Genomic DNA, 13,023 nt, shown 5'->3' with positions numbered 1-13,023 from the left:
GTATGAATATTAGATTTGCAGCTAAAAATAATAAAATTGCATACAATATAAGAGATAAGACACACTCAAAGTGTCTTAGTGTATTTTTTTCCAAAATATTCCCATTATTTAAATGTTTTCACACCAGTCCCATCTCAGCAATACATCATATCTATTTTCAAACTTGCACAGTTATTTGAATCATTGAGAGAAAATACTGGAAACTCACAGTCCCGGTCATCTGAGAGTTTACTGTTCTGCTTTTGACTGTGGATTTTTTCAAACTTTAATTTTTAGATACATGAATAAATTCTGATTCAGACACAGAACTCTCTGTAAAGAACATTGTTCCTTCTGCTCTCAATCTTTCAGTGTCCCTGATGCCTTTATACTCTCCAGTATATAAAAAAATGTTCTAGAAATATGACTTTTGACCAGGAATCTGGACTCTCATCAGAATTTTACAAGCATAATTTAATGTAACTCAGAACTGAATGATCAGAAGCTGATTAATAATCAGACCTGCTGGCTGGATTAGATAAAGACATGTAGTACTACTAATCAGTACTACCAATCAGTGTGCTTTGACAGCTCACATAAATTTGCAGTCAGTTAAGATGCTTCTGAACAAGAATTACCATTGATTTTGATACAAATGAAAATTATTTTTGATGTCACTTACCTTACATGTAGTCAGACCCTTAGAGTATGGATGATCACTGCTGTTATAAGCCAACAGTTGCTGTTGCTTACAGCTTAGAGCCCATTCTTTGTCACGGAAACAACTTCTGCTTTTCACATTAGGGTTCTCTGCTTTACTGACTTATCACATATCTGCTAAAGGTTTGAGGATGTTTCACTTCACACTCTGATTAATTCTCACAGCAGTTCTCTACTGAAACTTTTGTTTCTGTGCTTGGTACTTTTCAAATATTTTTATTATTACAGGCAAGAAAGCTTCCAGCGAACCTTTTTAAAATCTTAATGGTGACTGCTTTTGCAGGAGTGACTCAGAGAGCAAGCATCTCAAACATTTATTCCCACATTGAATGAAGTGCACTAATCATAACCCTTGAAATGCTAAGTAGGAATGCAGTAACACTGCTAGTACAAGCAGATCCAGGACCAGCCTGTGACTGAAAGGGACACTTCTATCCTTTCATCCCTGTCACGTTTTTAATCTCTGTTCTCCAAAGCAAGATTCAAGATGTAGGATCAGTTCTATGAAATAGCTTTGTAACAAAAACAAAAAAAATTTACTTTTGAATTTGCAGTCTGTGATATTAACTTATCTGATCTCTTGCTGATAACTCATATAGGTGCTGTAGAGTCAGTGACTAAAAGGGGAAGGTCCACTGCTTTTGGTCAGAGCTGGCAGCAAATTCAAGAGCAGTGTAAGCCAGAGAAGACTATACTCACATCATCCTAAAAAGGTGGTTTTCCATTCAGTCCACAAACCATTGCACCTACACAGCAGTGGAGTAATGTGGGGCACTGCAAGGTGAGGAGTCTCTGCTGGGGTGGGGATCTTCCTAAGTCAAGTGCATCAGAGCGGAAGGTTACAGAGTACATGGGTAAAAAAGGGTACCTTTTACTTCTGCCACTTCCCATATACCCCAGGAAGACATCCTGCTACAGTCACAGCCCTGCAGCAGAGAGATATCTCCCTGAATCTGCAGTATGGGGGCTGAAGAGTTGCTGTCTGACACCCTTCAGGTCTGACACTCTCCTCTGGAGAGTTTGCTTCAGCTGTGATGAAGATGATTAAAGAGGAAGAGGAAGGGTAGACACTGATCTTTTCTCTGTGGTGACCAGTGACAGAACCCAAGGGAATGGCCTGAAATTGTGTCAGGGAAGGTTTAGGTTGGATTTTAGAAAAAAGTTCTTCACCCAGAGCATGGTTGGGCACTGGAACAGGCTCCCCAGGGAAGTGATCACCACATCACGCCTGACAGAGTTCAAGAAGCATTTGGACAACACTCTCAGGCACATGGTGTGACTCTTGGGAATGGTTCTTTACAAGGCCAGGAGCTGGACTTGATGATCCTTGTAGGTTCCTTCCAACTTGGTATATTCTGTGATTCTGTGAAGTATTTAAACACCCTTCCCAGCCAGTTTTGGTGGAAATGGAGAAGGGAATGATTGGAAAAGCTCATCTGGCTGATGGCAAGGGAAGGGCTGGTTACTTCCAGCAGGGAGGCGGGAAAGATCAGATGGGTGTGAGGTGACATCTCTCCTCTAAGCATCAGTCAGCACAGCTGCAGCTGGGAGAGGATGTCTTTCTCCACCCTTTGTACTGAGGAAGACTAATTCCAAATCTAATAAGCAGCTTCAGTAGTTTCAAAGGATGAATTTGGGTCTTGATGAAGCATGAGTCATATCCCATGAAGGAGGTCAGAAATACTTCAATTGATGCTTACTTTGTGGAAATTATATAGGAGAGACAAGTTCAGGGGACTTGGTTAAAAAGCTTTTGCACGTCAGTTTTCTCCTTGTTACATACCTCCTTTGAGTGAAGAAGGTAAAGTCATTTCTTTGTGTCGAATTCTGTACTGCCAAAAACAATTAATAATTTCTGATAGGAAATAAAAATTGCACAGCATGCTTTCTTCTTTTATCTCTGTTATTAACAAATGGTTTCAAAAAGAGATAGAGAAAATATACACAGAAGACTTTGATTACAACTCAATTTCTCTATTCCTCTAATTTTCTCTTCTACATAGGGAGGTTAGCATGTGAAATTAGATCTTCTTTAGCTTTATGCATCAACTAGTTGAATTTAAAATAGAATAAGTTAATATTCCATTTAGTGTTAAGGAGAACAATTAGTGTTATCACTCCAAATACGTATAAAAGATACTTTTAATGATTTTTCTGGTAACACACTGCGCAGGTTTAAAGAAATATTTCTGGATTATATTTAATTCCATTAACCTCTGGCAAAATATGATTTATTTTCCTTTTTTCTCTTATTCATTTTCCTGTCATCATTAAGCGCTGTATTGCATTCCTTAATGCTGGCATAAGGAACACATACTATGGGAAGGAACAACACTTAAGCCAGATCAGGTACAGGCATCCTAACACATCTGACTGTACCTTCAGCATAGATGGCATTCAGTATTCTCAGCTGGTCAGCCAGCCATCTAACAAAATGTTAATTTTCACCATCAGACAAGAGTGGGTATACCCTGCCTGGCACAACCTTAGGCAGAAGGTTAGCTATCAGGGACAGGGTGTGGGAATCGTGTCTCTTCTCTCTATACTGATCAGGAATATTTTGGAATATTTTTTAAGTGCTTGGTAATGCCATGTTATGTTTGGTGTTGGATTTTATTCAGATACTGGTTGTTCTCTCCACATGCATCATCCTCTAACAGGAAAATAGGAACAAAAAGAAAGCCAGGGAAACTAATCTGCTGTAGTATATTTCATATTGTGAGAGCACAAAGGAGTTGAACTGCAATAAATTTATCTTGCCCTAAATGTATTAGCCATAAATCACTATCAGGCCTTCAGAAAACCTCATATACTCCAAAAAGATTGAAAAACCTTAACTCTTCTTCTTTCCTTAATTACAACTTCTTTTTTCAACAACAATAATCACACTGTTTCACACGGTTAGGAAATATATAATAAAGAAAAAACCAGAGAGATTACTGATATTCCATTTTGTCATTGTCCTAACAGAAGTAAATGTTTATGTCAACATAGACAATTTTGGAGGAAGAGTTAGTTCAAAGAGTAAGGAATAATCTGTATAGTACACAGATAGAAAATACAGGGATGTAGAGTGGGATGGGGATGCTTTTCTGATAGATGCACTGAAAATGCATCTAGTTGCACTCTAAAGACATACAGAAACAATGACTTAAGATATTTCGATACAATTTTATTCTACAAGTTATAAATGCAATTCATATCAGACTGATCATTAGGTAAACATGACAAAGGATAAGAGGAAAATCTTTAAACAAAGTAAAACATTCCATGTGATGTTCTAGCAAAAAATACAGATACCTCTGGGTACAGACTCTTCTGATGACTCTTTATTCAGGTTTGGCATCGTTTTTCACCTGGAGCTATACAGCAAAGGATCCAGAGGCAACAATCACACAGCGTGGTCTCAAGTGGACAGCTGAACTTCATTTTCTTGGGAATGGAACATCATCCAAGTGTTTAAATAAGCAGTTAAGTATGCCATTTCAGACACGTAGGAGTTAAGGTTGTTTTATCACTCCCATAGAAGTTTCTTTGGAGATTGGATTTCCAAAGGAGTTTTGGGGAGACAGATGCTTTTAAATAAGTCAGGTCCTACCTAAGAAACCATGTTTTCCAATGGGACTTCACATTCTTATGCTTTTCACATACCTACTCTTATTAGATGTGCTTTTGGAGAGTGGATTGTTTTTATTAGTGCGTGTTGGGTTTGATCTAGTGATATGTTGAATAATATGCTAAACAAAATTTAACAACAGGATTTTTCTTAAGTTCTCCTGCCTTTATGGAAATGCCAGGTAATTTGGAAGTCCTACTAAAAGTTTGCCATTGGCATCTGTCCATTTTGCACAGGCCCATACGGAGATGATTCGTGTAGGATACATCTCCTTTTTCAGACCATGACTTGGCATTTCAAAGTGAAGCCAGTACTACACATTTATACTGATCAGAGTAAGAGTAAAAAAATATTACATTTAGGCAAAGTTCACTGTTACCTGGCTGCTTCTTAACATGAAATAAATTTCTCCCACTGTTTCCCAGATTTCCTTCATGTACTTGGTCAAATCTAAATAAAATCTAAATCTAAATAAGTTAGCCTTATTTTCAAATGCACATGATCTAAGCCTAACCAAATCAGAAGTGTTACCTTTATCTTGACAGAGCTAACATTGTAATCTCAACAATGTATCTGAACACTATCTCAACAATGTTATTCCTTTAGCTATTGGGAATTAGCACACCTTTTAACAAACATGATAATTTGTACTTTCAGAAAATAATTTCAGCTAAAGATATGATTTTCAGTTCTTGGTAATTGTTCATTATTCCTTTTAATCACTGAAATATTGTTCATTATACCATGAAAAAATCTTGAATAACAATAACAATAGATATTTGAAATACAGCTAAACTGGAAATATTTTTTTCTTGCATTTACATGGAAATACTCAGAAAGTGGTTCTAAGAAGAAAGGAAAATAAAAGAAACCAACTTCTTTCTAAGATTTATTTTTATACTCCAATCTGCTCCCAAATCAAAAAGAATTTCTGATGTCAGGTGGGTCAATTCTCCTCTGAATTAACTGCTTTTTCTGCTACGGAATTCATCTCACAAGAGATTTCAGGCCATCATTATCATGTAAAAATATTACTATACCCTATTTACTTAAACCTTTCAAGAACATATGTAAGGGTAGGTGAGAGGGTGATGACAGAAAGGCACAAAAAGAGTTAATGATGGCTCAATCGGTATACCTTGCCCTGTTGAACCAGGAGAAGGTAATTGCCTAATGTTTGCTCTGCCTATGTTGCTAGAAGAACATTTTAGGAGCACTGGTTAATATCGTTCTGTTCTGCTCACTGGACCAAAGTTTCATTATAGAAAGAATGCTAGGGAATAGTATACAATAGACCACAAGGTAATAAATCAGGTAAACTAGATGTTTGAATTACATATAGGGGCCCAGAGCCAGGGTGTAACCATGTATCTAAAGTGTATAAAATGGCTTGCTTTTGCACTTTCGAGCCGAGCAAGTTTGCCCAGCACGAGCTGGCTTGCTCCCAATGTTGAATAAACAAATACCTTGCTGCTTAAAGATGCAAAGTCTCTGAGCAGTTCTTTCATTCCAAGGTTTTTCGGCATCAAGAGGGAGTGGGGGCATAAGAGGGGAAAAACCAGCATGGAAAAGGAGTAGACAACTTACTACCCTTTGGAGATTATTGTAGGACAGAAGTGTAACAATGCAAACCTGGGGTATACTTTGGTGTTCACAAGAAGTGAAATGTTTCTTGGTCCAGAGTCCTGGATGTACGAGGCTTTATCTTCTTTTCTTCCTGAATTTCAGCTCAGTAGTGTTTCTAGAACAGATCTATGGGGTGAAACAATAAATACGTTAAACTGAGTTCCTGTGATTCACTTATAAATAGTGGTAGAAATAGTTTTGGTACACTATGTAGAAATTAAGCTGCACGTGTCATTTTTTTTTAATCTTCTCAAGATACACAGCATATTTGAGTTTATGAAACAAGCAGAAATAGTCTTAATTTTAAATATTTCAGAATTTGCTTCCTGCACATTTACTTTCTATGTTGTAGGGTTTTTTTGGTTTGGTTTCCTTAAAACAAGGAACTGCAAATGAAACCCTTAATAATTATAATGACTGTAACAACAGCTAGTCTTATATTGCTTCTCACCAGGCTCTTGAGGTACATTAAGAGCAGCTGTGCCAAAAAAAATATTGCAATCCAGAAATGTGAGGTGAACACACTGCTGCCACATTCATTAAGCACAATTTTGTACTCAAACAGCAAATGCAGAAACACGGCAACAAAAGGAGAAAATTATGAGGATGTGGCCATCAGTTGAGAAAACAACTTGACTGGGGAATTAGTTCTGAAAAAGAACTTGCTGTGGTATTGACAAAGGCAACCCATCTTTAATCACACAGTGATGTCTCTGCTGCAAGTACAGGCAGGCAATGACACTGCTACAGGATGTGAAAGGGCTCTGAATGCACAGTCAGGGTGGAAGTGGCTGGGCAGGGTGCCTCTTCTCTTTCAGTCAGCCTTCATACCTACTTGCTGTGCTACAGCAATGTTTTGAAGCAAGGAAAAAAAAAGGGAGCAGGGGGAGGGAGAATATCCAGTAGTTGCGGGGAGAAGAGAAACAGTAGGTGATTATTAGAGATGACATTTATCATAAGAAGCAGTTTAGAGACAAAGCTTCATCCAGATTGCTCTGATTTCCTCAATTTACAATTAAGTGAGTGATATGTGATATATGGAAAAGATGCCTTCATTACAAAGATATTGTAATTCACTATCATTTTGCTAATTACCTCAATTGTGGCTTTCAGTGCTCTTCAAGTCCTGGTTGTAATGTTCTTACTAATTGTTGACTGCAAACAGAATAAAGTTATACAGCTTGCATAAGGATTCCCAGAGAGCAAAATATTTGCTTTGTGTCATAGATCCAGGTTGGAATTACCTGTTTTCCTGCACCATTGTTTGTCTTATAGTATAAGAAAGAATGGAATGTCTTAATGCAGCAATGATATGAGAAAAGAACTGTTTTTACTATGTTATGCAGTTATATATTCACTTCCCTAGTGTTTTCTGTGAAAACACCTTCAAATTCATCAGATTTTTAATGTGTTATTTATTTTTTAATATTAAGGTAAAATTATCATCTTAGAGACAGTTGTTTGCTACTTAAATTCCATTAAAATTCTGGCTTTCTGTATTAGAAATGTCTTCATTTTTTGATATTACAGGTTTCATTTTTTAAGTATCTGCCACTGGAAAGAGCTGAATTGGAGAATTCTTCCCGTATTTGAAACAGCAGTTGTTTTCTTGATAATGTCTGGAAAACACAACATGGCTGCAAGTGTAACTTGTTCAGCATTATTTGTAGGCACAGTTGGAGAGCCTGGGGTCACAGTCTGGGTAGAGGTCCTTAATACAACATCACTACACTGCTGTATATAGATTTCCTCATAACCATGTTTCCAAGGGCTTTTCAAGGACTGAATAAAGCCACAGTACTTTTTCATTTTTGGTCTATCATTTATTCTTGGACTTATCATCATGGAAATGGGCTTTATTGCCCCGTTTAAAGGCACAGGTCGCACATATCAACACACATACAGACACATAGACACACATACACACACACTGTGAACAGCAGTGAAACTTTTTATAGAACCTTCCTAATGACAAATCTGAATTTACAGTTTTTCTTCTAAGGATATATGACAGCTGAAAAAACCTGGATATATTTACTTTCCAAAGTTGCTAACATGAGTTCCTGAAGATGATAAAAGAAATAGAACAGAATAAAACAAGTAATTTTATTTGTATCCATGTCCTGCTTTATCTCCCTCTTTTGAGAAATATTTGAGACCCCTACTACATCGCAAGGACTCTCTCCTCTTTCTAATTAATTTCCATCTGTGGTTCTCCAGACTCCTAATATAATAATGAAAGAATGAAGCATCATTTTTCTACCCTGCTCAGCTCTCTCCAACATTCCCTTGTCCTCGAAGTCTTCGAGTTCTGTCGTTTTGGAAAAATATAGACTTACTCTGCTTGTTCATATTCAGGAAAAATCCAGCTCCCACATAGTCAGCACACTTACCTGGACAGTCTTTAAAAATTCAACAAGAACATGATCTAGAGCTGTTCTTATTTCTAATGATGCAGGTCCTACACATCTCAGACACTGCACATAGGTGAAGGTTTATTCCTCTTTAAAGAATAGGCTTAAAGTTGTTTAAAAATTAAAAAACAAAACAGAAAAAAAAAACCAAAAACAAAAAACAAAACAAAAAAAAAAACCAAACCAAAACCAAAACCAAAACCAAAAAAGTTCATTTATGTATTCTGCAAAGTATTTTAAAATCCTTTAAGACACTCTTACAGAAATATTCTTTTCCTTCTTTTTCTTCACAATCTAAAAGCATAAACCAGAGAAACAGCAAGAATAGACTAAAAATAAAATCTCTCCTTTTTTTTTTTTTCTCATAGAGGTATTTCCATTCCCCTTTAGAAACCTGATATACATTCTGATGACAGAGCATTATGTTCATCACTTATAAATGTAAGATTTTCTTCTAGATTCTTTTTCTGAACTCCCTTTCTCTATAATTATTCAACTAACATAATTCATCAGAAAGAGAGAACAGATGGATTAAATAGCAAGCTGATTGAAAGAAATGGATTATATAACAATCTACAAATGCATATTGGACTTAAATAATGAGAATAATTTGCTTTCAAATTGCAGTGCTTTTTCTATCAAAGGCAAAATAAAGTCTTTAACATTTCATTTCTGAATCTTGTAGATGAAAAAATCTACAATTCTTCTCCACAGACATCAGATCAAAACAATACATATTAACCATAAGGCTAATTTTCAGTTAACAGATAAAACTGTGGTGTTATAGACCATTTAAACAAACACATATTCTAATATACACAGTAGATACTTTAAAGTGGTAAAGCACAGCTTGTGTACTGTTTGCCTCATTATAAAATAATTACTGAAACATGACGTTCTACTAAATCTTTTCAGAGTCTTTTAGTAGAATTCAATTTTATTAAACATGTTGGTTTGATGATCTCGTCAAAGAGTTACTGAAGAATGAAGAGGATGGCATCTGTTAGGGTTATGGCACGAATAAGGGATAATTATCCCTTGAGCCCATTTGGTAATCTACAAGATTTATTAGAAGGTAATTTAGTAGATTAAGGCTATTTGAATCAGAAATACAGAATGAAAAAGCATCAGCAACCCCCCCCCCCCATTGTAATAGATAAACATTTATTAATTTGTTGTTCCAAAGTAGAACTCCTTTGTGTGTAAAGTTATAACCAAACATTCACTGTCACCTGTCAATGGAAGTCATCTGAAATGCAATGACCTGTTTTCATTTGCCATAACATTGGAGATATTGTAGATTATCCTTGGGGATGATACTTTTGTCCCTTGTTCTTTTCCCATACCAAACGTAGCAAATGTGTGCGTGTAAAAGTCAGCTATTGAAGCATAAGTCTTTAAAATTGTTTCAAAGCAGGAATAACTTCATAAAAGGGTAGAAAAAGCTCTCAAAGAAGATTAAAATAATGAAGAAAACTCTTTTCAAGTAGGATTTTAGTGGGCTTCAGTAACAAAGTCCATGCTTACTAGCCCCCTATATTTAGAAACTAAGGTCTCATCTTTTGTTACCTGAAGGTCCACTAGATGTCTAACTTTCTGCCCATTAATGTCTTTGCTAAATCCTTCCTAGACCACATTTAGATCCAGCAAGTGAGTGTTCTGACAAGTCATACAAGTAAATATCCCTTACAGTCACCTTTCTGACAGAGAAACCCTTCTATATAGAAGGGTTCCTTCTTGCTCTCAATGAACCTTCTCAAGATGACTGCTGAGCTCTGGATCTGGAGCAAAGGAATGAAAGTGCCATCTGGGAACCTACCAGGCATGCAGACAGAGAGGCTCAGATACAGCTGCTTATCAGTTTGGTAGGTGCTTGTAACTCTTCACTCATCATGTCACTTTTTCCAGGCAGTAGATTACCTAAAATAAAAGTGAGTTTTATTTTCTTCTTCATGAACATATATAAGTCCGTATTGGCAAAGAGCTTTTAGTTTTGCGTTTATGTAATTTTCAAACTTATAAAAGCACTTAATTTTGAAATATCACACAGTTTAGGTTGTGGTCTCTTATTAGGTACTATTATCAGATATAACCAATTTCCAAATACAGATTGATCAGCTTTATTAAATAGATTGGACTAGTTTAATAAAAATGGTTATTCTCCATAAAGTGATATACTTTTCCTAGAAATTTCTCAGTTAAATTAAATTATATAGTATTCCAGGTTCACCAAAAAAAAAAAAAGTCTATTCATAGTTGTTGATTTGTTAACAAATAATTTTAAAATAAATAATTTCTAAATAGTCTAGACTCTGAGGAACTAAGGGACACTTCCAAGTCAACTGTCCTTGTCCATGGGAGAATTGAATTTGTTAAAAATCAACTGGGACCAAAAAACTCAACTCTGGACATGAGGAGAGCAGACTTCAGGCTGCTCAGGGAACTGGTAAGGTGCCCTGGGAAAATGTTTTTGCAGGTGCTGTTGTCCATCAGTGCTGGTCACTTTTCAAACATCACCTCCTAAGGGCATAGGAGCAGGTAATTTGCAAATGTGGGAAGTCAAGCAGGAGATCTTCTCTTGGAGATAAAGCAAACAAGGAAGGTGTATGCCCAGTGGAAGCGAGGTCAGGTGACATGGGAAGAACTGAGAGATGCTGCTTTCCACTGCAGGGAGAAAATTTGTATGGCCAAAGCTCAGCTGGAGTTGAAGATGGCCAGAAATGTGAGGGACAATAAAAAGAGGTTTTTAAAATATATTAACAGCAAAAGACAGTGTAGAAATAACATCAGATGTAGAAATGGCATCATCCTGTAGAAATAACAGGATGAATGTGGTCACCTCACAAACAGGGACAGAGACAAGGCAGTGTTTAATGTATTCTTTGCCTGTCTTTAACAGTTCTGTGCAGGGCTAAAAGTTGGACTTGGTGATCCTTGTGGGTCCCTTCCAAGTCAGGATATTCTATGAATCTATGACTTTTTTGATAAATTACTCCTACTTCCATAAATTTATATTGCATTATCTACTAACAAAAAACGAAACAAAGCAAATAAAACAAAAAACACCCAACAAAACAGACAACCAAACACTTGCTTCTTCTATTCCACATTTAGAACAAAACAACACACTTACGTGTACTCTTACTTTCATTCTCTTCTATAGCACTAGACTTTATTGCAATCAAAATTTAATGCAAAATGTTATATAGTCCTCAGTGCTGCTGTTTGTGTTTCACATCTGTATGTTTCACATTACTTCCAAAGTCTCAAATTCATCTTATATGTGCAAAACATTCCACTGAATATTGTGCCTGGAAATTTTTGTACATTATATGAAAAACAACAACATTATTCCACTATATATCAATTTTATTTTATTTTACTAGAGGTAATTCAAAACATTTTACAAGAAACTAGAGGTCAGTAAACTTAAGTGTCAAACTATCAGTCATATCTCATAATTGTTAAAATTGTAATGAACTTAGTGTGAAATAATTAATTATTTCACCAGTTTGGACAAAAATCAGTTATACATTCAAAGTAAGCTAACTCCTTTAGGGATATCAATGTATTATTCATCTCAAAACACTTTGAATTTTTAATTTATATGCACATTCAACAGTTTTTTTAAACAGCCATTAATACCTTGGGAAAAACATTTTTATGAAAAGATTTTTTAAGAAATTGCTTAATTGCTAGGTATTATTTTGCCTGAAATAACTGTTTAGTATATGCTGTACTATCCTAGCTCTCAATTATATTAGAAGTGGGATGATGAAGTGGTAAATACTTTAAATACCTTTTAATACTGTTTTAAAAGAATTTTCATCTTCCTGTTATTGACAGATATTTATTCTATCTTGCTATGCACATTCTGTATAATGTGCTACAGAAATTATATGTTTCTGTTGCTGAAGGAAAGCATGTAGATAGAAAGAGGTGTGTGGGAAGTAATTTTTTATTTCACATTATGATACTTATATATTATCAATATTAGTGTTTGTTTAATCCTGGTATCGACTTTACCATTACATGACTATAGAAAGACTTCTTTCTCCTTCTCTGAAAATATTAGTGATTTCTTATTTTATTTTTAAATAATAATACAATTTATAAAAACCATAACAATGCTTTTGTCAGTTGAATTCAGGTGATAATAGAGACAACAATCAGAGAAGCATATTCCCTAATTGCTGTCCTTAATACAATATGTAAATGCAAGTTTTTCACTGAGATGAATCAGAAACGTGACAAAAGTCTTTACTTTCCATGTAGATTCTTAATACTTGTTCAAGTACCATTAAAATGTTCTCACTAACAACGGTGAAGCCTCAGCAAAAACCTCAAGAAAATGTACCTAAAACATTTAAATGAAGCTTTTAAATTATACAAACCCAATCTGTGGATTAATATTTTTTATTAGTTCATAATTCTCAAGCTATATTTGGAAGATAAGGTCTGCCTTAACAGCATTCCCCTCAAAGTAAATAATTATTTAAATCCTTTATTTTTGATATGCCAGGATATAACCTGCCACAGAATCATTTGCGCAATACTCATTTAAATCCCAATGTCAAACAATTTAATTTAGTGAGTCCTGGTGACCTGACTGACGCTTGCATCCACTGTGTTCACAAAAACCTTCCAAAACATCAGACCACACCTATA

This window comes from Manacus candei, unplaced genomic scaffold (assembly GCF_025592945.1).
Source record: "Manacus candei isolate 608988 ecotype Guabito, Panama unplaced genomic scaffold, ASM2559294v1 h1tg000041l, whole genome shotgun sequence".
Classification (NCBI taxonomy): Eukaryota; Metazoa; Chordata; class Aves; order Passeriformes; family Pipridae; genus Manacus; species Manacus candei.
Note: the sequence above shows the minus strand (reverse complement) of the source record.